Source organism: Bison bison, unplaced genomic scaffold (assembly GCF_000754665.1).
Source record: "Bison bison bison isolate TAMUID 2011002044 unplaced genomic scaffold, Bison_UMD1.0 scf7180017864326, whole genome shotgun sequence".
Classification (NCBI taxonomy): domain Eukaryota; kingdom Metazoa; phylum Chordata; class Mammalia; order Artiodactyla; family Bovidae; genus Bison; species Bison bison.
The window spans coordinates 191,538-216,765 of record NW_011494898.1 but is presented as its reverse complement, the minus strand read 5'-3'; the positions used below and the strand labels follow the sequence as shown (position 1 = coordinate 216,765).

General features: G+C 38.1%; 1 long non-coding RNA gene across 1 annotated transcript; it reads left to right on the top strand.

Annotated features, from left to right (window-relative positions):
- The first annotated feature begins 2,311 nt into the window (after nt 1–2,311).
- LOC104998241 lies at nt 2,312–15,689 on the top strand. The gene is made up of 3 exons (XR_826426.1): nt 2,312–2,741; nt 8,272–8,355; nt 14,607–15,689. It is a non-coding gene; the product is annotated as an uncharacterized LOC104998241 (long non-coding RNA).
- The last annotated feature ends 9,539 nt before the right edge of the window (nt 15,690–25,228 follow it).

Below are 25,228 nucleotides of genomic sequence, written 5' to 3'. Positions count from 1 at the left end.
GCACACTCCCTGTCTCTGTATCACACTGCAGTAATTCTTGCTGCTGCTAAGTCACTTCAGTCATGTCTGACTCTGTGCGACCCCATAGACGGCAGCCCACCAGGCTCCCCCGACCCTGGGACCCTCCAGGCAAGAACACTGGAGTGGGTTGCCACTTTCTTCTCCAATGCATGAAAGTGAAAAGTGAAAGTGAAGTCGCTCAGTTGTGTCCGACTCTAGTGACTCTAGCCCACCAAGCTCCTCCGTCCATGGGATTTTCCAGGCAAAAGTACTGGAGTGGGGTGCCATTGCCTTCTCCGATTATTAGCAATACAACTACTCAAATTAAATCTTAATTTCATTGGTCAACAATCTTGTCTGTCTTATTCACATTGTATTTATCCTGCCTGGCACTTTGAGATACTCAATATGTATTTGGTACATGAATGTTGAATGAGTGAATGTTTGTACTTTAAGAACAATAGTTAAAATAGATGATTTATTCAGTCATTCTAATGAGCACTTTATATAAATTATCTAGTTTTATATCTGTACCAAGTGGGTACTATTATTTTTCCCATTTTATAAATAAAACAACTGAAAATTACCAAGAAAAGTGAGTTGGGAAGAATTTAAATGCCTCCCCTTCCTATCCATCAACTCCAATCTCTTATGATGAGGACAGGTATCAGTAGCATGGGGCACTCCTTCCAGAAGGTCACCAAATCATAACCTCAGTGTTTTTTAATTGTATGATAACTTATTTGGGGATTTTCACACATACTAAATCTAATCACTTTATACTATACTTCGAAGACAATTTAGTGCAATCATGTACCTCTGTTCCCATGCTGCATATTATAATACACAAGAACTTCGAACAATAATGTAACCACTAAAAGACTACATCTGCAGAGTGAATAAATTATTAATTTTACTTATAATACATTAAAAATATATTAAAATGAAACATCTCTGTTACCTCATTTTGGTGACTCAGCTACATCTTTGATATTTAACCATCATTAAAGAAGATGGGACTTGGAGTTAGATAGAACTAGACGTGTAGCCTGCCTCCTCCACATACTGAACAAGTGATCTTGTCTAAGTTTCTTAGATTCCTTCGAGTCAGTAACACCCATGTCACTCAGTGGCTATAGATATTGAATAGATACTCTACACGAAAGCCATTTACATAGGGCCTAATGGAGAAGTTCTATGTAAATGCTCAACTTTCTTCCCTTTCATTATTTTATCTGCTGTCCTAACAATTATGTAAATATTCTACATGCGGTATTTTTTTTTACTTAGTCTTCAAGGTCAAGATAAAGTACTTTAAATCGGCAGTTATAAAGAGTTTCTCCTGCCATTGTTTTCACTGTGTCTTTTTCTCAATAAACTGCACAACTTAGCCTTCAGATTTACACATCTGATTTTTGTGAGCAGAGTATTTACTAACATATAAACATGGAATAACTGGAATTTTTGATATTTGTCTTTCAACCTATTATTTATAGACAAAAACTCCTGGATCTGCTAAAATTTATCAGAATTTGAAGGCCTGAGTTGGTTGGTTCCCTGCTTCCCCCTCTTCCAAGACCAGAGGTGGAGGATTGCAAAATCTAAAACCAAAAGGAAATGATTCATACTAGGGAAATCTCTGATACGTCAGGTTCAAGATCTTTTATCAGAAGGGTTTTGTTGTCCTTGTTGATTCACTTGTTCAAATATGTATTAGGCATTAATTAATTATGTATGGTGCTCCACGCAAGGCACTGAGGTGAGTAGTCCACGCTCTCAGGGAATCTCTAATCTGGAAGGGAGAGAAAGCATGTATTTAAATAGCCATAATGCAAGGTAAACTTTGGTAAGCACCACAGGAATGCTGAGGTAAAGTATTATAGGATTTCAATTGATGAAAAACTAATTTCCTATGGAGGGGAGGTGGAAGCGCTTTTTATGTTTTATTAACAGTAAAGGAAGAGCTTAGAAGATGCTGCCATTAGGTGAGACTTAGGTTATGCATTAGAGACCTAGGACCTCAGTCATGAGGAGAGAGAGCTTAGGTGACTGTGGTACTTGAATCCCAGGAGCCTCAAAGGCTCCAAGGACACTGTCGATCACAGATCAGTGTGGGACAACACTTTGGTGCACTTGGCCCATCCTCAGTTATGGCTCAATTCACCATGCACTTGAGCCTTTTATTTTTCTGACTTCCTGGCTAGCTGATGAACTCCTGGAGTGCAGAGACCATGTTTTCCTTTTCTAGTACAGAGCCAGGCTCTATCAAATTATGCTCCACACACGACTGTGTTACGGAAAGGAAGACTTACCAAACCAGAGAAGCCAGGAAGGAAGAATGGGTTTCGGCATTGCCCGTGTAGTTTAAATGCTTCATAGATAGAAGTTTCAAAGTCTGGCAAGGATAGCGCACTCAGGTCATGTAAGCAGGAGGCTGGGGCTGGACGACTCCCAGAAAAGACCAGAGTTGGCTGGGCTACAGTGGCACACTGAGCCCCAGGGAAGGTGAGACTATGGCATTACTCAGCCTTGCTCGGTGAAGAAAGCTCTATTCTTCTCTCTTGGCCTCTGGCTTGAGGTTAGTGGTAGTGACATAAGGCTCAAATTCAGGCATGTGGGTATGAAGATGCCTAAAAGAGGGGGTGCGGAAATTGGAGTGAAGAATTGACTCAAGAATCATAGCTCAGAGAATTCATTTCAGTTTTCTCCCAAATCTTCTGGCTGCATATTCTTCTAAAGGGGTAAGTGATCATTCTGAAAATATCTGAAATGCTAAAGGGGTAAATAGATAATTCTTTAAGAATAATATGGAAGTGTAGTTTGGGAAAAGTATGGGTTCTTTTCTGTCTTCTGAAAGGTAAGATATGGATAAAAGTATATTACTGGCCAACTAACTTATTGCTGTAAGAATTGGGAGGCATGAAAAAATTCTAACCCTGGGGAAAATGCTATCTCTGCACCCTCTTCCTTTTCACTATATATTTATTTTTAGGCATAATTGTGGGCCCGGTACCCAGTGTTTTCCAGAAAGCAAGAGAAGAGTTTGTAGAAAAGGCCAATATAGCAGACTATATATTCAAGGACAGAAATTTAGTCAAGTGTCTCTCAAATTAAGCTTCTTAGACTAGTCTGCTTCAGAAGCACCTAGCATGTGGATTAAAATGCCAATTCATCAGCCCCATCAAAGACTTAATCAGAATCTCTGGGAAAAAGGTTCAGAAATCTGCATTTTAAACACACCCCAAATAATTCTGGTGTACCCTAAAATGTGTGGATCACTGCTACATTCTGTAGCTTCTATGAAACCAAGGAGTGCCTTTCCTAGGGTTTGAATATTAAGCTACCAAACCAATGCTTTCTAAGGCCTCTTTCTGCCATAAGCCCTGGAGCAGGGAGCTGGAAAAAGAGGAGGCAAGGCTGAATGAGACAAAATAGGCATTGAAGGATGATGCACACGGAGGTGTTGAGGACATCTTAGGAGCTAAATACCAGGGTCAGAGCAAGCTGGAAATCATCGTTTGAGAGACAGACAAAGCAGACAGAAAGAGGAGGTGCCAAACGGCTAATCAATGTAAATGATTAAAACCCCAAGTTAAAAATGAGGGAGCAGATTTGCAAAAGTGAAAGAAGGCCAGGCGAGTCAGGGAAGTGGGCAGCCAGGTCTGGGATGGCTACAACTGGCAGGATCCAACTACACAAGGCTAACTCCCTCCTTGGTCAATAGCCTTTAAATGTTTCCTCTAATAACAGCAACTAGTGGAATATACAGTAATATGCAGCCATCAATTTCCTCCCAAAAAACAATGTCCAGTTTGAGCTCCCAAGCACTGCAGAGGTGATTGACTGATGATAATAGTTAACATTTATTGACGATTTCTATGTACCAGGAGCAATTTTAAACATCTTTCGAGTCATTTAATTCTCACAACCACCCTTTGAAATAGGTACTGTTAGTTTGGCCATTCTACAGATGAAAAATTGAGGTAGAGAAGTTGAGCAATTTGCTCAAGGCCATGTAGCTTCCAGGGGCAGAGCCAGGATTTGAAACCAGGCAGTCTCGATCCAGAGTCTGAGTAATTATCTACTGTTTTTGCTGTCAGATCCAGAGTAGATATGGCTAAGGACTTTACACAGAAAACAACTCTCAGTTGCAATCAACTGTATTGATTCAATCACTAGTGTTTCTATTATCATATCTGTAAAATTAAGAAGGAAATTTAGAAATTTCTCTTAGTATGACTATAAACTGTTTCTGTTTAAAAGGCATACAGTGTCTTATATATTAAAGCTAATATTTGACATTACAAGTATCAGATCTGTGATGTGATGTGGCTTTCAGAAGAAAACATGCCAACATAATTTTCAGGGTAAGAAGGTAACCAGAGAACCAAGAACCTCCAAAGATACAAGTATGTGCATTTGCGTGTGTGTAACAAACTTCTACTCTTTTGTTCTGTATCATTTTCCTTTTCTTTCTTTCTTTTTGGCTCAGATTTTGAGGACTTGTTCAAACATTTTTTAAACGTACTTCAGCACGTACAGAGAAGAAGCTATTCCTTTTATCTCACATCCTTAGAGTTTGTCTTCCTGTTTGAGACTCGAAGGCACACCAAGGCCAGAAGGGAAGGGGAATACTTAAAGAAAGCAAGTCCAGGTTGATTAAGAAAGCATTATGATTATAAACAAAATGGAGCTACCCTCAAATTGAATGAGAAATAAACGAAACGTTTCCTAAAGATTTTATTTTATCACAGTTACAGTTTTATGCACATTTATAGATTGCTTTCTTTCCTTTTCAATATCCAGCATTCAAGGATATCCTGGTAAAGTCTAACCTCTCAAAATGCTGACGGCTATTGGTGACTGGTATATAGTTACCTTTAACTAAAAGCTGTTCTGTTGTTCCTCATGCATAGCTGAAAGCCCCTGAACATAGCCAGCAACTGAAACCACAAACACATTACCCCACACTGGAAGTCAGAACAGTAGAAAGAGGGACAGAGACAAAGCTGTGGAGGAAAAAAAATGTGAATTTAACATTTTTCTTTATAGCCGAGAGAATAAAGACCAAAATAGTATGTTTTTAAGTTTATGTGAACACATTTAATAATTTTACACTTTCCTCTAAGAAGCTGCAGGTTTAGAAATTCTTATTATGTATCCAGTGCAAGGCATATACCATAGAAATTAATAAATATGAAAATTCATTATAAACTAAATTATGGCAGCAAAGATAAATGTACAAAACATATATGTTCTGACATAATTCTGTCACAAGGAAACTCTACTTTTCTTTCACTTTTTGTTTTTCTACTCTCTAAAAAGTTGTTATGACCCCTGTACCCAAAAAGCAGCTTAACAGCACAATTGTGTCCAAGGATAATTCTCTCTACTTATTGCAACACTACCAAGGCAGCCTTTTTTGATGATCCTCTCTCTCTCTTTCTATGTCTTGTTCTCTCAAACACACATATACACACACTCCAAATAAATTATATAAAATTAATTCCTGGCCTTTTGGTGAATTACAGGAAGTTAAATAAGAAACCAAGTTGTAGAAAGAACATAGTAAGAAAGAAGAGGAATTGTTGGCACTCCTTTTTATGTTTATCAGAATAGTTGAAAACTAAGGAAGCAAATTAATAAAGTTCAAAATAAAATATTTAGAAATTATAGCAAGCAAAATTATATATGTGACTCAAATTATAGCTACACTTTAGAACCTATTAAAATCAGTTTCAGATTTATAGCACTCTTTCTAAATCACTTAAAATAGTTTTTCCCCCAGACATAGCACCTGAGCTGAATTCTGTGTGTACCAAGCAATTCTACCTACACATCATAAGGTTAAATCACATGTATGTTCCTTCGGACCTATCTGTATGTTGAAAGGCATACAAGTGATCAGAAAGACCAGGGGTAGAAAATGATAATAATTCCTATCTCAACGCACAATCTCCAGAGTGGTTGTTGCCTTAAGGGTGTTAGTGATGTTTGCGTGAGTGTTTCCCTTGGCTTTAACTTATAAAATGACAATGATCCAGCAAATGCCTCATGACTGGACATGGACTGCCTATACTTAGAAGATACCAGGATGGAAGACTTCTATCACTTTCCAGTGCCTTTTTTAAACTTCCTACAACCCAGACTTGAGAGAAAATAAATCTGCTGGGGCAGTGATGAACTACATTGCAGAAGATTCAGAAAATATCCAAAGTAATGAAAACACATCTATATTACCCTAAGATTTTTTCTTTTTCTGTTCTTTGTTTTTCTTTTTCTCTCTTCCTTTCTCTTTTCCCTTCCTGTCCTTTCTTTTCAATTTTTATATTCTGCCTGATCTCCCTCAAATCCAACACTTCTGAACCAGACAGGTGACTTTAACTGATGATGGGTTGCCCATTAGGCTGTGCAAATAGCTCCCTGAAAAGTCAAGTAAATAATTAGGTGCGAAGAGAGAAGAAGCCAAGAGTGTTACCAAGGTGGTAACAAAAGTCCACTTACCACATTTTTAATTGAATAGTGGTAATATAATTTGGAAGCACAAAGACTCACCTGATATTTAAGTGGATGGTTTCTTAAGGAATAAAGAGGAATAAAGGAATAAAGAGACTTAGGAATAAAGAGCTTCCATCTGAAATTATTTAATGTGTTTGAGTCAGATCTTTTGGAAATAATAAACAAAAACACATCTAAAATTTGTTTTATTTATACTTAATTCTGGAGAAACATTAGATACACACAAATTGAAAGAAATGAGCACAAGTTCTCTTTTTCTTTTACATGTACTCTTTAAATTAGGATTTCTTCTAGTTTAAGAGAAAAAACTGCCTGTAAAAAAGATTCAGTGACTTCTATGCTGGCAGTTGATATCATATATTTTGTAGGTTATAGTACATATGTTCCTATCCTACTAAGTAAAACAAACCAGGTAGATAAAAGGTTAATCTCTTCTCTAAGATTAAATGTCTCCATTTTGCGAAACTTTAAGAATATATAGCTTGAAAATAAAAAAAAAAGAATTGTATAAGAAAAATGTGAATCATAAGAATTTTTATAAATTTGTTTTACTTACTATTAAAAGCAGTGTTGTCCCAAGAAACTTGAAAATCCCACGGAGTTATGTGGTCAGTAATATGCCCTGTACAAGAAAGAGTCAACAATTCCTCTGGGAGCAAGTGACTTACTTTTATTATTTGAATTTTTTTACTGGAATATTTCATCAGAATCACATGAAAACCACTTCTTCTGACATTAGATGGTACCGTGGGGTGCTGTACCCTGCCTCCTTACTTAGTTGACTAAATAAATACGTTATTTTCTTTGATTCTTCTGGATTATCACATGGTACATGTGCAGAGCTGATCTCCCCCATACTCCAGTGCCAGGCGGTCAGTGTGATCATTTCTTGTTTCCAGGGAAATTTTAAATTGGAGCAGCAGAATAGGCAAAGCTGGACCTAGTGGTAAATTAGTTTGATCAGCATTTCTCAGTGTTTACTCAAAAGGTTCCAATACTCCTTTGTGAATACAGGCAGTGAGTTCTATTATTCTCAGTATGACCAGTGCCTCACACAATACTAGCTGCACAGTTGACTCTCAATATGCAAAATTCAGCTAGCATTTATTTTTCCACTTGGATAGCCTGACATGCTACTGGGGTTATGCCAGTGTAGGCTACCCGCACTCAGATACACATATGTTCTTTCTCAAGAACTACAGAATCTTTCCTACCCTGAGACAGGAGTGAGAGGCCGAGTAGAGACATGTAGCACTAACAGACCGTCTCCTGGATGATGGCTCTAGGCTCAGTATTTTACATACACTGTGGTGTTTAGTCTAAATTTTTATCCTCATTTTATAGATTAGAAAGTAGGTTCGGAACAGTTTGATCTCAAAGTCCTTCCTAAGGAGAACTGGGTTAAGATTAGAATTTAAATAAAAGTTACAACAAACAATAAGTTAACTCCATTTATTTGATGGTGGTTGAGTAATTACCATGTACCAGAAAAGAATTATGTGAGTCTTATTAATTTTTTCTGTCTTCAATGAAATACATGCACACTATAAAATATTAAGGCAAGTCTTGGAATACAATCTTTGCAGGCCCCAACTCATACCCTCAATTACATTTTTAAGTCTTTAGTTTTATTAGAGAAATAAGATTCTTCCTGACTTATTTCTAACTGCATTTGAAAGGATTTATATAAGATTTATTTAGAGTGAAGCCCATGAAAGCTTGTTTTTTACTTTACTTTCTTTTTTTTTTTAGGCTCATGTCAAACTGAAAGAGAAAGTAAATCAGGCAAGGAAACCTCTGTGGTTTTTTCCTTTTTACTACAATAACACTCAAATGGTATGTACACAGAAAAGGCTGTATTTAAAGATTTATCTATATTATTATATCACAAAATTAAAATTTCCAAATGGATTGAGATGAATATTTATGGGAACTATGGAAAACTAAGGATTAAAATCCTTATATAAAAAAGGATTACACAAATGTATAAGAAACTTAGTAAGATCACTATGCATACATAGGAAAAAAAGATACAGTTTATCCAAAGGGAGATAGAAGTGGCTTATGACAAAATTTTAAATCATTAATGTCATTAATAATTACAAATGAAAATTAAAATAATAATGACATTTAATTTTCTCCTATTAATTAGCATGAAAGTGAAATTCACTCAGTCATGTCCGACTCTTTGCAACCCCATGGACTATATAGTCCATGGAATTCTCCAGGCCAGAATACTGGAGTGGGTAGCCTTTCCCTTCTCCAAGGGATCTTTCCAACCCAGGGATCGAATCTAGGTCTCCTACATTGCAGGTGGATTCTTTACCAGCTGAGCCACAAGGGAAGACCTTAATTAGCATGGTTTGTTCAAAATATACAGCGCAGGTAGAAGTATAAATTTAGTCAGCAGATTTGGTGAAGCAATTTGTAATTACGTATCAAGGAAGTTTTAAATATGTTGGTAGGGTTCTAATCTGAGGAAATATTCTGAAATACAAGCAAATATTTAAATATAAAAATATTCTTTTGTAAAGTAAAATATCAGGAAGCTTAAACATCCTTAAATAAGAAGCACATATGAAGACCATTTAATTACAGTGGAAAATAAATTCTTATGACCTAATAATAATGGAAAAAAACAGGCTATAATACAACACAATGTGATCTCAGGTGTAGAAAATGATACTTATAGAAAGATAAATAGCAGTGATAATAGTAGCTATTTCTATTTAATTATTGATGATTTCTATTTTTGCCATGTTTTTCTATATTTTACAAGTTTGCTTTTATAATAAGAAACATATTATGGAAGAAAGAAGAAAAATCAAAATGACAGCAAAACTCAAATTATACAGATTAAATAAGATGCAGAAAGAGAATATGAATTTAATCCTTGACATCCCTGTTTGGCATAAGGTTCCCTTGTAGTCCACCTAGGGTCAAAAATCCAACTCAAACAGGGCATTGGTTTACTAGACCACAGGGTTTATATAATAAGCCATGACTTAGTGGCCATCTGAGCAAATAACACCATTTAGGATATCCAGGGCAGAGGAGTCTACAGCCCAGCCCAGTCTGAACTCATCAGACCCTGCATAGCACATGTGGTTAATGCCTTGCACCACATCTGAAGCAGAATGGTGAATAACTAGAGTCTGTCCAAGACAGGTGGGCTGAAGTGGTATAATGTCTGGAAATCTTATGACTTATCAAATTAAAATTCCCCCTTCATTTCTTATTACTCTCATAATAAAGTCCAAAACCATATAAGATTCAGCCTCATGAGACTCCATCCCTTGCTCACAAAGTTCTAACCTCTCATGTTCCCTTTAATATACTCAATTCCTCCTCACTTCAGAACCACCCAAGTACCAACCACCCAGCCTAGAATACCTTATTTCACCCCTTCTCACCTCTGTCTCCTCCACACACATACTTTCTTGCCTGACTAATTCCTAAATATTTTCAGGTCTGAGATCAAATATTCTTTCCTCAGAGATACTTCTCTGACCACCTACCTAGGAAAAGTGCTCCTGTTATACACTTTCATTTTTACCCTGTGGCTGTCTTTGGTTAATTGCCTTTCTAATGTCTGTATTTCTTGCTAGATGGTAAACTTTGTGAGGACACTGCTAAGAGTCTTATTATGCGTCTTAGTCCATTCAGACTTCTGTAACAAAATACCACAGACCAAAAGTTTATAAATAGCAGACATGTATTTCTTAAGGCCATGGAGGCTGAGCTGTGCAAGATCAAGATACTAGCAAACTCAGTGTTTGGGGACGATTCTTCCTGTGTCCTGTGATAGAGCAAGGGAGCTCTCTGGGGACTTTTTTTAATAAGGGCACTAATCTCATTCATGAAAGCTCCTCCACCTCATAATCACATCATCTCCCAAACATTCCCCTTCCTAACACTGTCAACATTGATAGGTTAGAATTTCAGCATATGAATTTGGGGGGAATGGAAACATTCAGTATATATCCCCATAATGTAGTACAGTTTCTGAACCATACTTTGGGCCATTTGTTGAATGAATTCCATGAAGTGTATCTGTCTATTTTTCTGGCTACCTTCTACTTGTATAGTTAATTTCTCCTTAATGCTTAGAAAATGGGGTTAATCTGATAAAGAAAAGACAAGTAAGAGAAGAGGGAATATGATAGCTACTCATCACATAGACATTCTGTGCAGTTCTATTTCTTAAAAGATATGGAGAAATTTCTAAAAACTAGGTTAAAAATGAAATTAACACCCTTTGTGGTAATGAATTCCCTTTTATGAAGTGTGTGCAATTCATATTTTAACATAAGTGTGGGTTAGAATTGTGAAAGAGATTCCTATATTGGGCAGGTGGATTTGATGACTCTTAGGATCAATTCAAAGAGTATGACTCTACGACCTAGCAATCTCTTTGGCTGTAGAGGCACTACATGAGAGAGAGATTTAAGACAAAACAGGGCATGGACTAAACAAAGACAAGCTTGGGGAAGAAAAGGAAATGTAACACTGTCTCAAAGCGTTTGATCTCAATCATTTTGAACATTTTCTGAGACTGGGGTTGGCAGGCCTCCCAGAGAAACCAACACAAAGCAACCTAACAGGGCATCACCAAACAAAAGGAGACCTAAGCTGAGAGATGAGAAGATGAAAGCCCTGCATTTAGATTTACCGAGGACAGGAGGGGCTGGGGGCAGGAAAGACAGGCATTCTCCTCGGGGTCCTTTCAGTTCACTCAAAGGCACACCTCTGAAATGAACATCCTCCACACAGAGAGAGGGTAGTTGCCTGAGAATCCAGAAGTCAGGGCATTAATAAACATGGCTTAAAGAATTGAGTTGAAATGTCAGTACAACCGCTTTATGTATCTTCACTATCCTTAACCCAAACTTGTGTCATCATTCTGGAATGAGCAAGACCTGCTCAACAAACCCAGCTTTTATCATCTCCTTTGTATCTGCTTAGTCAGAGTTCAGAAATCATCCAATGGCCTTCTCACTCTCTAATCCAAAGAATTAATGTTGTTATGGAAAGAAAAACAACTTCCATTTGTTCAGAGAGAAAGACCCACACAATGCCTTTGAGGTGAGAAAACTGAGTTATGCTAAGTGGGGATTTTTCTCAACTACTCTGTGGAGATTCCCGATGAAGTTGAATACATTCCTTTTTTCAATTTTGACTGCTGCTAAAAATACTTAATGCGTACTGGGTGCTCACCCTGTTGCAGGCGAGGTGCTGAGTGATTTGTACACATTATCCTCTAGATCCTAACAACAATCTGAAAGTAGATGCAATTATAGTGCCTTTTCTAGAAAGGCCCCGGAGCGGTAGGTTTTCTACCTCAAGTCTGCAAGCTTCTGAGGCCAAGTATGAGGAAAGTGTCACATATTTGAACATCACCTATTGGGTGAAGTTCAGCATAAAAATTTTGTGATCTGCCTTAACGGATTAATCACCCTCACACTCCTTGCTGATAGTGGACAGAAGTGGACCCAGCAAAGAAAGTTAGGCTCAGAGATGGTTCACATTTGCAAACTGGTGCTCTCTCTCCTATAAAAGAATTGGGAACAGTGACAGTATTGAAATGAGAAAATGTAATATTACATTTAGCTTTATCATAAAAATGCAAATAGTCTACAAAGTAGAGAGAATATCATAATAAACTCCCATATACCAATCACCTTACCTTAATAATTGCTATTATTTTACCATATTTCCTTCATTTATTTTCTCGTTGCTCAATTGTTTTAAAGTAAGCCCCAAGTATCATGACTTTAGCCTCTAAATGTTCCAGTATGCCTCTGAAATTAAAGATATTTTCAGTGTTTTCTATTTTCTAGCTTTGTCTTGTCATTCATCCATCAACTCAGATTTTCTCACTTTGAACCTGGACTATGCTCCTTCTACTGTCTTACTTCCTTACTGTATGTCAGCAGAAGAAAGCCACTGAATAAGCTATATGTTGTTGGCACTGGGAATATAGAAATAAATAACACAATATCTCTACTCCAAAGAACTTGGGACCTAATGGCTCTCAGAGAAGTCCTCCATGATCTGCCACTTCTCATAATATACTACCTGTATGCCATCTCTGGATAGCCACTTACTTGGTCTGTTCCTTTTGGCTTTATTGACTATGTCAAAGCCTTTGACTGTGTGGATCACAACAAACTGGAAAATTCTTAAAGAGATGGGAATACCAGACTACCTTACCTATCTCCTGAGAAATCTGTATACAGGTCAAGAAGCAATAGTTAGAACCTGACATGGAACAACGGACTGGTTCCGAACTGGGAAAGGATTATGTCAAGGCTGTATATTGTCACCCTGCTTATTTAACTTATGTGTAGAGTACAGCATATGAAATTTAACTTATGTGCAGAGTACATCATGCGAAATGTCAGGCTGGATGAAGCACAAGCCGGAATGAAGATTGCTGGGAGAAATATCCATAACCTCAGATATGCAGATGACACCACCCTTATGGCAGAAAGTGAAGAGAAACTGAAGAGCCACTTAATGAATGTGAAAGAAGAGTGTGAAAAAGCTGGCTTAAAAGTCAAAATTCAAAAAACTAAGATCATGGCATCCAGTCCCATTACTTCATGGCAAACAGATGGGGAGACAATGGAAACTGTGACAGACTTTATTTCTTGGGCTCCAAAATCACCACAGATTTCAGACTGCAGCCATGAAATTAAAGACATTTTGCTCCTTGGAAGAAAAGCTATGATAAACCTAGACAGCGTATTAAAAAACAGAGACATTGCTTTGCCAACAAAGGTCCATCTAGTCAAAGCTATAGTTTTTCCAGCAGTCATGTATGGATGTGGGAGTTGGACCATAAAGAAAGCTGAGCAGAGAAGAATTGATGCTCTTCAACTGTGATGTTGGAGAAGACTCTTGAGAGTCCCTTGGACTGCAAGGAGATCCAACTAGTCAATGCTAAAGGAAATCAGTCCTGAAAATTCATTGGAAGGACCGATGTTGAAGCTGAAGCTCCAATACTTTGGCCATCTCATGAGAAGAACTGACTCACTGGAAAAGACCCTCATGCTGGGAAGGATTGAAGGCAGGAGGAGAAGGGGTTTACAGAGAATGAGATGGTTGGATGGCATCACCGACTCAATGGACATGAGTTTGAGCAAACTCTGGGAGTTGGTGATGGACAGGGAGGCCTGGTGTGCTACAGTCCATGGGGTTGCAAAGAGTTGGACACAACTTAGTGACTGAACTGAACTGAATGCCTAAAAGGTATCATTTTAAGTATACAAATGCTACAACAAAAAATAGTGTGTTGCAAAAATTAGAATGCAGAGCCTGGAGACAGGGGGTCTTACCAGTTATTAGCTCTGTGACCACAGGTAATTTATTGTATCTCATCAGACTTTATTTCCTTATCTGTAAAATGAGACGATTAAATAAAATAATTTCTATGACTTCCTCAGTTCAATTTTCCCCTTATTCTATTCCAAATAATTGAGTGAACCAAATTCATCAGCAAATAGTTTTGTACCGTGGTATATTTTGTATTCAAAGCATTTCTGCCTGTATTTTTTCCATCTACAGTGAATAAAATAGAAAGTTATAAAAGAAATTACAAAGAGAATTTTGTAACAGCTAGTAATCTACTTGTGCTGTAAGCTACATTGATTTTTCTCTCTGAAATCGCCCTCTAAAATCTAAGTTATTCCAAAGAAATCATTTTTTGTGTGTTTGGCTGTGATGACAAGGCCCAAATTGCAAATGAGTATTGTCACTGGTTATAGAGAGAAGTGTCTGGGGACAAAGCCAAGTGGAATTCTAATTGAACCCAAATTTCACCAGTCTTTTTTGGTCTCTCCACTACACAACTTTAACTCTTAACATCTTTAACATAAAAGAAAACACTGTTAACCATTATTTACCTAGGTTAAATGTGCCCACCACCTAGAAGTGAAGTTGGGAATCCCTGATTACATTTCTGTAGTTTTAGCCAGTTTCTAGTATAGGGCAAGATTCACATTTTTACATATATAATATATACTTTATATATATCAAAGTTGCCAGTGAGTAACTAAGTACTAATGGAATGTTCTCATCTCTAGGATTCCATCTGGTCTACCATTTGTGCACCTGTTCGCAGTCCCCTCCATTCCGTTGACTCTTTGTGACCGGATGGACTGCAGCATGCCAGGCTTCCCTGTCCTGCACCATCTCCTGGAACTTGGTCTAACTCGTGTCCATTGAGTCGGTGATGCCATCCAACCATCTTGTCCTCTGCTGTCCCCTTCTCCTTCAAAGTTTCCCAGCATGAGGGTCTTTTCTAATGAGTTGGCTCTTTGCATCCGATAGCCAAAGCATTCTACTTTCTAGGATGTGTCATCCTCTTTCCTTCTGCTTTGCCTTTTACCTTATTTTCACTCCTCTAGTCCAGACCAGGGACCCCTCTCATGTTTCTCAGAATCCTCTGTTGATGGCAGCAGTTTTAAATTCTGATTTTCTGAAGGAAAACATTTATCTTTAAGATTTTGGGAGGAGGGATGGCTTGAGTGTTGGTGGTGGTAAAGAGATAAATACTAAAGAGCAGAATGTGAAATGCAATAGTATTTGAACAGATTTTAAGTTCCATTTCCCAGTCCCTTACTTGGGTTTTCTTCTATTCTCTTATTTTATCATTGAAAAGCTAGGCAATCTTCTCAATCTCTCATTTCAGATCAGCAAAAGGTTTATTTTTCCAAAAATAACAGCAGGAGACAAATGTATGTATTTGATACAAATATGGAGAGGTATTTTGATCACATCTGATAAAAATTACCCCTGAACAACAGAAATGAAAATGGAAAAATGTCCAAATTTTGAGAGATGTTAGAATCCAGGATAATCTCTAAAAGATTTAAATATATGAAGAAACAGTGCAAATGATATTCTTCCATACATATACAGAAATCCCATTTTCATAAGGAGTTGATGTTAGTTTGGGCCTATTCCATCTACAGTTTTCCAAGACTGTAAAATTAGAGCTCTTGAACATTGAACTTGTAGCATAAGTGTTTCTTAAAGGGTTATATTTAAAATAAGATGACAAGACGAAGTATGAGAACATAATTCTGAGAAGGCATTTAGCTTAGGAAACCAGAAATTGTATACCGGTAGAGAAAAAGCGCTCTTGCCTGGAAAATCCCATGGACAGAGGAGCCTGGTTGGCTGCAGTCCGTGGGGTCGCTAAGAGTCGGACAAGACTGAGCGACTTCACTTTCACTTTTCACTTTCATGCACTGGAGAAGGAAATGGCAACCCACTCCAGTGTTCTTGCCTGGAGAATCCCAGGGACGGTGGAGCCTGGTGGGCTGCCGTCTATGGGGTCGCACAGAGTCGAACACGACTGAAGCGACTTAGCAGCAGCAGAGAAAAAGAATGATGTATCAATTAGCAAGCTATACTTTTCCTAAATGCCAAAGACATTAATATCTCAACAAGTGAAAAATATATTAACAGTTGGTTAACTAATATCAAGTCAGTGATTTAATTTATATTCAGAAGGCTTTAACATATTAATTCTAAGATACTTTTAAAAAGAACATAAAAACCACTAATATTCATTATGTATCAATAATTACTTTTAATTTTTTATTGTTCAGCTGCACTTAAATAAAATGAGAAAATTAGAATTAATTTGGTTAGGAGGATTTAATTTCAAAATATTCCTCCTTTCTCCTCACAAGTTTTCATTATGGGCCAAACCCAAAAAATATTCCTTTAGGAAATGTATACAATTTAATCATTTTATGTATCCAGTTTTCTCTTTAAATCCTTTTGGAAGCATAATGGGTATTTATACACAATTTCAAGAGATTAAACATAAGAAAATAACTGCTACCACAAGCTAATGGATACTTTCAGGTCAGTGCTTTACCTCTCTGGTGGTGTTCCTGTTATTTTTCTTAAAACTTGAACTCTCCCTTGAATAGGTTTCATCATATCCCAGTTCAAATTTATGAATTCAATTACATATCTTTTGCATCTCGTTTTTCAGACTGCATCTACTGAAGTTTTTAAACTTTCACTAGTTTACAACCGTATGTATAAAGAAATACACCTTTCTACCCAACTTAAAAACTAGAATAAAAACTGATTCACCCTAATATTTAGTAAAGTTCATTTATTCAGCATTCTGTTAACTAGAACTCATTAACAAGCATTTATGGCCACGCATAGTACCAAAAATATTCAGTTGTCAAAATGACACCTCTGTGGCATTTAACATTTGAACAACCCGGGATTAAACCCAGATCTCCCACATTGTAGGCAGACGCTTTACCCTCTGAGCCACGAGGGAAACCCTTGAAAAGACAATAAAATATAAATCACTCTATAGCTTTGAAAACTGGTAGTAGAGCTTCCCTGGTGGCTCAGGGATAAAGAATTCTCCTGCCAATGTAGGAGACACAGGTTTGATGCCTGAGTGAGGAAGATCCCCTAGAGAAGAAAATGGCAACCAACTCCAGTATTCTTGCCCAGAGAATCCCATAGATAGAGGAATCTGGTGGGCTACAGTCCATGGGGTTGAAAAAGAGTGGGACACAACTTAGTGACTAAAACAGCAACAATATGACTTTTACATATTATAATTGTTATTATCACACTGATTTTATCCACAAATGGCCTTTTTTTATTTTGTCCTTACTCAAGTTTCATGCATTCTGGAATTCAGAGACCAAGCCCATACCCTTTGTTGTTTTATAAATATCAATTGTCTTGCTGTCCCTATTATTCCCTCCCCTTATCTTCTTAGATCTAGCCTTTTAAACCACAGTGAAAACTGTATGCTTGTTATATAAACAGTATGCCCACATACCTGCTGTTGCTGCTGCTAAGTTGCTTCAGTTGTGTCCGACTCTGTGCAACCCCATAGATGGCAGCCCACCAGGCTCCCCCGTCCCTGGGATTCTCCAGGCAAGAACACTGGAGTGGGTTGCCATTTCCTTCTCCAATGCATGAAAGCGAAAGGTGAAAGTGAAGTCGCTCAGTCGTGTCCAACTCCTAGAGACTCCATGGACTGCAGCCCACCAGGCTCCTCGGTCCATGGGATTTTCCAGGCAAGAGTACTGGAGTGGGTTGCCATTGCCTTCTCCAGCCCACATACCTACATATACATAATTTCATCTTTGTGTTTTTCTCATAAAAATTTTTATTTTCTATTTTTCCTCTATTTCCTATTTTCCTATTTCCATTTTTATTTCCTATTCTGTTTCATGTCAAGTTTCCCATTCTGTTTAAGGAATTTGTTAAAAGTGATTAAAGTGATCTGTACGGGGAAAAGGGTGTAAAAACAGCCTATTGAAAGCAGAGGATAAACCTGCCACGCAAGGACAGTCCACTTTTAAAGCTAAGAGCGAATACTTACATACACAGCTAGAGGTTTAGCCCTAGGGCTTTTTATATTATTATTTTAAAGAAATATTAATTTATTTGGCTGTGCCAGGTCTTAGTTGCATCATGTATCTTCTTCACTCTTCATTTGGGCACGTGGGATCTTTAGTTAAAGCATCTGAACTCTTGATTTGTCAGGTGAGATCTCATTCCCTGACTAGAGATTGAACCCAAGCCCCCTGCATTGGGAGTGCTGTAGTGGGAATTGCTAATAATGTACTTTCACAGCCTTGAGAAATTTCATAGAAATAGCACCTGGAAAAATAGCATATATCAAGAAACTGTGTTGATGATTATTTTTCACGTTTTTCTTAGAATAATAGCCTTATTACAGACCCCAAGGCCAGACCCAGAAGGGAGTATGACTGGGCATGGACCTTGGAACACTGGGTCGGCATTAGGTATGAACACTGCCTACGCACTTGCTGATTGTTCCTGAGACTATCCCAGAAGGGAATGGCCTGGGGTAAAAACAAGGAGATCTGGACTATGTCAGTGTAGTGTCTTGGGAAAGAAAGATCAAAGAAAGTTTTGTAGTTTGCAGTTAGAAATAAAAGCTGGACTCAGAGTGGACTCTGCACCTCAGTCCAATAGGGGCTGCAGGTCCCCAGACCCATTGCACCAGATTTCGTGTTCTGTTTTCATTCTCGATGCTTGCTCCTGGGCCTTTAGGGCAACAGAGCGCGAAGTCTTAGTCACTAGACCACAAGGGAAGAACATAGCACTAGTTCTTAAGAGAAAGTAAAAGCAGACAAATGAGATAGAATCTTGTGTTGGGGCTAAACATACATTCTTCTGGGGATGTATTGTTTTGAATGAAAAGGCCTAGATTGCTTTGAACTCATATTAGACAGTGAAAGTTTATTCTGATGTTAGATCTGCAGTATATAATGGATTATATTTTTAAGAAGCTTTGACATTTCTTTCATACATATTAGGACCCATTTCAACTCTAAAATCAATTCAGGTGAAGAGTGTCTTGTAACATAATAAATATACAGTGAATTGCTTATGTGTATATTGCATCTCAATTTTGTTCTTATGGTGATTTGTTCAATTAGTGATAATGTAAGATGATACTGCAGGAACTGGCAACCCACTCCAGTATTCTTGCCTGGAGAATTTCATGGACAGAGGAGCCTGGTGGGCTACAGTCCATGGGGTCGCAGAGTTGGACACATCTGAGTGACTGACACACAAGATGATACCGAGTATTGATTTCACAGACTTTAAGGCATCATGATTAATTTGTTAGAAAATTTGAACTTATCAGGTTTCTTAAAATTATGAGATTTATCAGTTAGAATGCTTACTTTTCCCCAGTGTCATCTTAGTTAAGCTGCATAACCAGGTTGAGCCTCAGTTTTCTTATTAAAATTAGGATTATAGTTTTATAAGGTTATTGTGAGGATCGCAAGTGACTGGATCTTGAACTCTGCCTAGAAGAAGGAGCTCTGTGATTAGTTTTTCTTCTTCAAAAGAGATAGTGAGATAAAGTATCAATGTATATTTCAGATGCTAAAAACAGAGTTTTAAAATATTATGTTTTATATAAGCAATAACCACATTTTTATAACTTCAGAGCAAATAGGCTACAACAAATTCATTATTTTTTATACTCCAATTAAGAACAATAGACACTAAAAGGTGTATTATTGTTTTTCTTTTTAAATTAAAGACATGTTCAGCAATCGTGTTCACCCACAATTTCCATGGTTGTGTAAATTGAATAAGCAATGAAAAATTGTTAAGAAAAGGTTTTAAGCAAAGATGTTTCCAAAAGTGAAGCAATGTCTTCAAATGATGTCACAGGATGGCTATTTGTCCACTTAAGTGTAATTTTGTTTTTCTTCCACTCCCAAGTTTAACCTCCTTTTCCCTTATTTCCCCTTTTTACCCAAACCTAATTATAGATTGGGGTGGTTTATGTTAGATAAATAGAAATAATCATAACTTCATTTTAATTTGCCTCTTGATCACTTTGTTAGGGAATCTGATACTAGAATAAAAAATCTTGCTCCTGACCCTATCTTCAAGGTCTAACAAAATGCCTGGCACATGGTAGGCATTCAGAAAAAAGTGATTGAATGTAGGATTGACATGCATCTGGTATGTGCTGGTATGACCAGGTTTATTAAACAGGGATACAGCTCAGAACTAGCAGTGGTGTGTGTGCGTGCTAAGTCGGTTCAGTCGTGTCCGATTCTTTGTGACCCCACGGACTGTAGCCTACCTGGCTCCTGTGTCCATGGATTCTCCAGGCAAGAATACATGTCCTCCTCTAGGGGATCTTCCCAATCCTGGGATCAAGCCCACGTCTCTTAATGTCTCTGACTTTTTCAGATGGGTCCTTAACACTAGCACCACATGGGAAGCCCCCTGAGCTAGCAATAAATAGCTATTACCCTGTGGCCCCTCCAGCGTCCCTTCTATATCCCTGGCCCCTTACCTGTGGACATCCCCTGACCCTGGATTCAGTGTTCAGGGAGTGGGATACTTTCTAGGCCTCACTCCCAACCTCTGGTCACCCTCAGCTCTGGTAGGCCAGTGCTTATGTTGCATTGTGATATATCTTTAATATAAATCTTCAATTAAATTAATATTCTATGTGTTGGTTTAACGATATCTACCAGCCAGATGGGCTTCCCTGGTGACTCAGTGGTAAAGAATCTGCCTGCAATTCAGAAGACACAGTTTCTATCCCTGGGTTGGGAAGATTCCCTGGAGGAGGAAATGACAATCCATTTCAGTATTCTTGCCTGGAGAACCCCATGGACAGAGGAGTCTGTGGGCTATAGTCCATGGGGTCACAGAAGAATCAGACACGACTGAGCGACTAAACAATAAAAGCCCTAATATAATAAAAAGTGGGAAAAGTCGGAGGTGGATGAGTGGAGGATTCTGAGGAGGATGAGAGTGAAAAAGGAGGAAAGTTGAAAACAAAGGGAAGGTAGAAGACTCAGGTGACCTAGAAAAGAACCAGGAGGAAACCTAATGTAAGAAGATCCACCTGCAAGGATCTGTTTCACACAGTCACCTTTCTCAGTGCACTCCATCAGTTCAGACCATCTTCCCAGGATGGTGAGGGAAAGCTCTTTGGAAAGTATATAGTACATGTCTAGAACTGTAATTACTATTTGCAATGCTGACACCATTGTCTGACAAAATATTGTGCCAAACATTTCCCTTCTTTTGCCCTTGGTATTGGCTTACGTTAGGTAAAATAGCATTAGTCAGATTCATATCCAGCCTACATGAAATCCTATTACAGTGTACTCCAAGGCAGGGGGAATCTAAATTGTTTCATTGTGCTTGTATTCCACTGTATTAAATATTGCTGAAAATCTGGTACTTGTGAATCTTTTGGTGTTTTGTTGAAAGGTCTTACACACTAGTTTAGAAAGCCTTAAAGAACTGCTGCTGAATGTGTGAACTGCTTTTGTCTGGATCAGAGCTGAGTTTTGAAAACTTTGCCCTGCTAAACTCCAGAAAAGTGAAAGGAAGTTCAAAGGTCAGAAATGTTTGGGAAGTACAATGTGTGTTAGAATATTCAATTTCTGAGAAGGCATGTATTTTTTTTTAATTAACTTTTTTAACACCAAGTTTCCTCAAACTTGACTCTCGATTTTTTCATGGAACATCCAACATGGGATAGGAAGTTTGAGAAATGCAAATGCTGGCACAGGGTATTCATTTTTGGATCTGTAGAGGATCTGCCATGCATTTGGAGATAGGCCAGGCTGGCAAAACAAAGACAAATATGGCCCAGTGTTGTCCCTGAAAGGCTAGAAGAGGCGATACAAAGCAAATGATCTCACAGAGTTGTTTTGGTTTGTTTTTTAATTGTGGGAAAACAAGAGACAAAGCAACTGAGCAGGAAAGAAGGGAGGTTAGGACCCTGTCTGGAAAATTTTCCTTGTGATAAAAGTTTTGCTGTCGAATATATTTGTGCAAAGATTAGATATTGGAGATTTATAAAATAGCCAGAAAGAGAATAAGACGATCCTTTCATGCTTCCTCTTCTAAAATAATTTAAAATACACCCCGGCATTATTAATGCCTATTTCAGGATGTTGGATATGTGTTTACATGTCTTCCTTACAACAGGTCACTCTCATTTCAGATAGTTTCATGGAGGGCAAGTAGTGGCCATGAAGATAATCTGCATTTGTTTTCCTTTCACACAAATACACACCCACAATTTGGGTCTCAATTGGACATCTGCTTAGATCCTAGCTCTCTTTGCATGGCTGGACAGGGATTTAATAAATGTGCTGGGTTTCCCTGGTCGTGAACTTGTTTTTTCCTGTATCCAACATGCACACTGGCATGGGCTTTATTAACTAGTCATTCAGTGGGTAGGCAGTGGGAATAGACTGGACTCGATGTGGTTCCAAATGTTGCTGGCTTTTTCAGCCTTAAAATCAACTGCCCGAAGACATCCAAACGTCTTTGGTGTGTTTCATACATAGCAAATACACTAGGTGTGCAGCAGCGCCATGACAAATGCTGAAGGGAAATGGTGTGTGTGTGTGTGTTGGTGTGTGTCTGTGTGTGTCTCCTCCAACCCCCACCTCAGAAAAAGAGATGGTGTGCCCTCCACTCTACCAGTCAATTCATATACATCATTTTCTTTACATTTTACAACAACTGTAACAGGTAGGTATTACAGGGTTTTTGCCATTTTTACTGGCGTGCAAACCGGAGAACAAAGAGGTTGGGGGGTTATCCCAGGTAAGAGGTGGAGTGAGAAATAAAACAGGAGTTGTGCTTCATTCCAAAGCCTAAAAACATTTTCCACTTCATCCACTACAATGCTAGAATAATGGGATGACTAAGACATATTTTGTATTATTCTAAAATAATTCTAATTTACGGTGCTAAATTGACAAGAGTTATTTTAAGCAAGATGTATTAATAGTTTTTTTCCTAATAAAATCAGCATAACATTACTTACATTGTTCCAAATGGTTCTAAACAGAGTTCGTCATTTCTTTATTTTTCTCCTTTTCTCTGATAAATTCGTTCTTTGAAATAATCAATCCACTTCCTTTTGAATAAGGAGAGAATGGGCTAGAATTTAGGGTGGTACTTGGAACTCATCAATGTATGCCCTGTTACTCTTGGGAGACACACACACACACACACACAAAGGGACAGGTTTTCCAGAATCTTTAAGTTGACCTTTAATATTTAATGATTTAGAAAGAGTTTCATCATTGAAAATATTTTGCCTAGACTACTGATTAAAAGACAAAGCACTGAGTCTGAGGTTTCTTTTTATGGTACTGACCATATGCTGTCCATAATGAAACAAAAGGAATGAAAGTTAAAATAAGCTATGTCTCAAATTGATTTTTTTTTTTTAAGGAAAAAACTTAACTTCTGAGGAATGACACAATGAAATAAGATTTAGAGGGAAATAAGATGTACCAATGGTTCTTATGGAGAAGGCAATGGCACCCCACTCCAGTACTCTTGCCTGGAAAATCCCATGGATGGAGGATGCTGGCGGGCTGCAGTCCGTAGGGTCTCGAAGAGTCGGACACGACTGAGCAACTTCACTTTCACTTTTCACTTTTCTGCACTGGAGAAAGAAATGGCAACCCACTCCAGCGTTCCTGCCTGGAGAATCCCAGGGACAGGGGAGCCTGATGGGCTGCCGTCTATGGGGTTGCACAGAGTTGGACATGACTGAAGTGACTTAGCAGCAGTGGTTCTTAATTAGGGGCAGCTCCTTTGAGAATTTGGTGGACACTAACAACTCTCTTTTAGAAAAACAGAAATATACAGTCACATTTTATATTCAGTGCATGTTAGTCCCTGAAACCCACCTATAGACCTGACTTGGAAGCTTTGATGTAGTCCTGAAGACCTTGAAAAATAAACAAACAAAAATATGTCTAGAAAGAAGGGCAAACGTGACATAAGTTCTCAAGATAACTTCGTGTCTCTATTAATCTGTGATTCCAATGGCTCAGTTTTTAATGTTGATCTAAAATCCTTGCCCCAAGAATCTTGTTTCCTATTTGAGACCTTAATAAAAATTCCCGGAGTATTAATGGCCTGAAGACTTCTGCCTTTCTCCTGTAAGAAAAGCCAGGGAACCTAAACCACAGGATTGGAAATGTTTGTATTAACTCCAGAATTTCTGTAGTCCAACATTTTCCAAATATTACTATGTACACACATCATCTGGGGATCTTCTTAAAACATATCATCTGGTTCAGAAGATCTGGGGATGGGATCCAGGATTCTGCAAATTCCCAGGTGATGTTGATACTATTAGTCTATGGGGCACACTTACTGTTAATAGTAAGACTGGTTCTTATCTTTACTGCAAAGCACTTTAGAGCAGCCCCTCCCATCCTCCTGTCTTACATATCTTGAGCTGTCCCATCGCACCACTCAACTAGACCCAAAACCTATACAAAGAGGAAAATGTCACCAGGTGTTACGTAGAGAGAGTAAACTGACTTTTTTCCTTTGTATAAGACCAACAATGATCTGAGTTTTGTATTAAATAGTTCTCTATCTACTTCTGTGGTACTTAAGGTTTGTTGTTGTTCAGTCGCTCAGTCATGTCCAACTTTTTGCAACCCCATGGACTGCAGCATGCCAGGCTTCCTTGTCCTTCGCCATCTCCCAGAGCTTGCCCAAACTCACATCCATTGAGTTGGTGATGTCAACCAACCATCTCGTCTTCTGTCGTCCCCTTCTCCTCCTGCTTTCAATGTTTCCCAGTATTGGGGTCTTTTCTAATGAGTCAACCAGGGTGGCCAAAGTGTTTAAGCTTCATCTTCAGCATCAGTCCTTCCAATGAATATTCAGGGTTGATTTCCTTTAGGATTGACTTGATCCGAGATGGATTACAAGTAACGTATATGAATGATTTATCTCTTTAAATGAGAGAAGACTTAAGATTTTCCCTTTAAAATCATTGCTTTCAAGAGAAGAGCAAGACGTGGAATCAGAGTTACCAAGTACAGAAAATTACACTATCACAATTTAATAACTGATGCCAAGCCCATGCATAATTGTATCATCAATGTGTGTGCTGGAGTTAAGAACCACCATTCTTCTTTATAGATACCACTGCCATCCTTTGAATCTTCAAGATATGAATGAGTCAAAGATAAACAAGGCCACTGATCAGAAAGATAGATTTATTTCTGAGCCAGAGAGTAACTTCCTGTATGTTAGCAACTGGTGAAAAATTTGTAGCAACTGGAGTTATTATATTTTAAATTAAGAAAAGTTTAGTAATAGTTCCTAAAATGGGGGGGGGGGGTGGGAA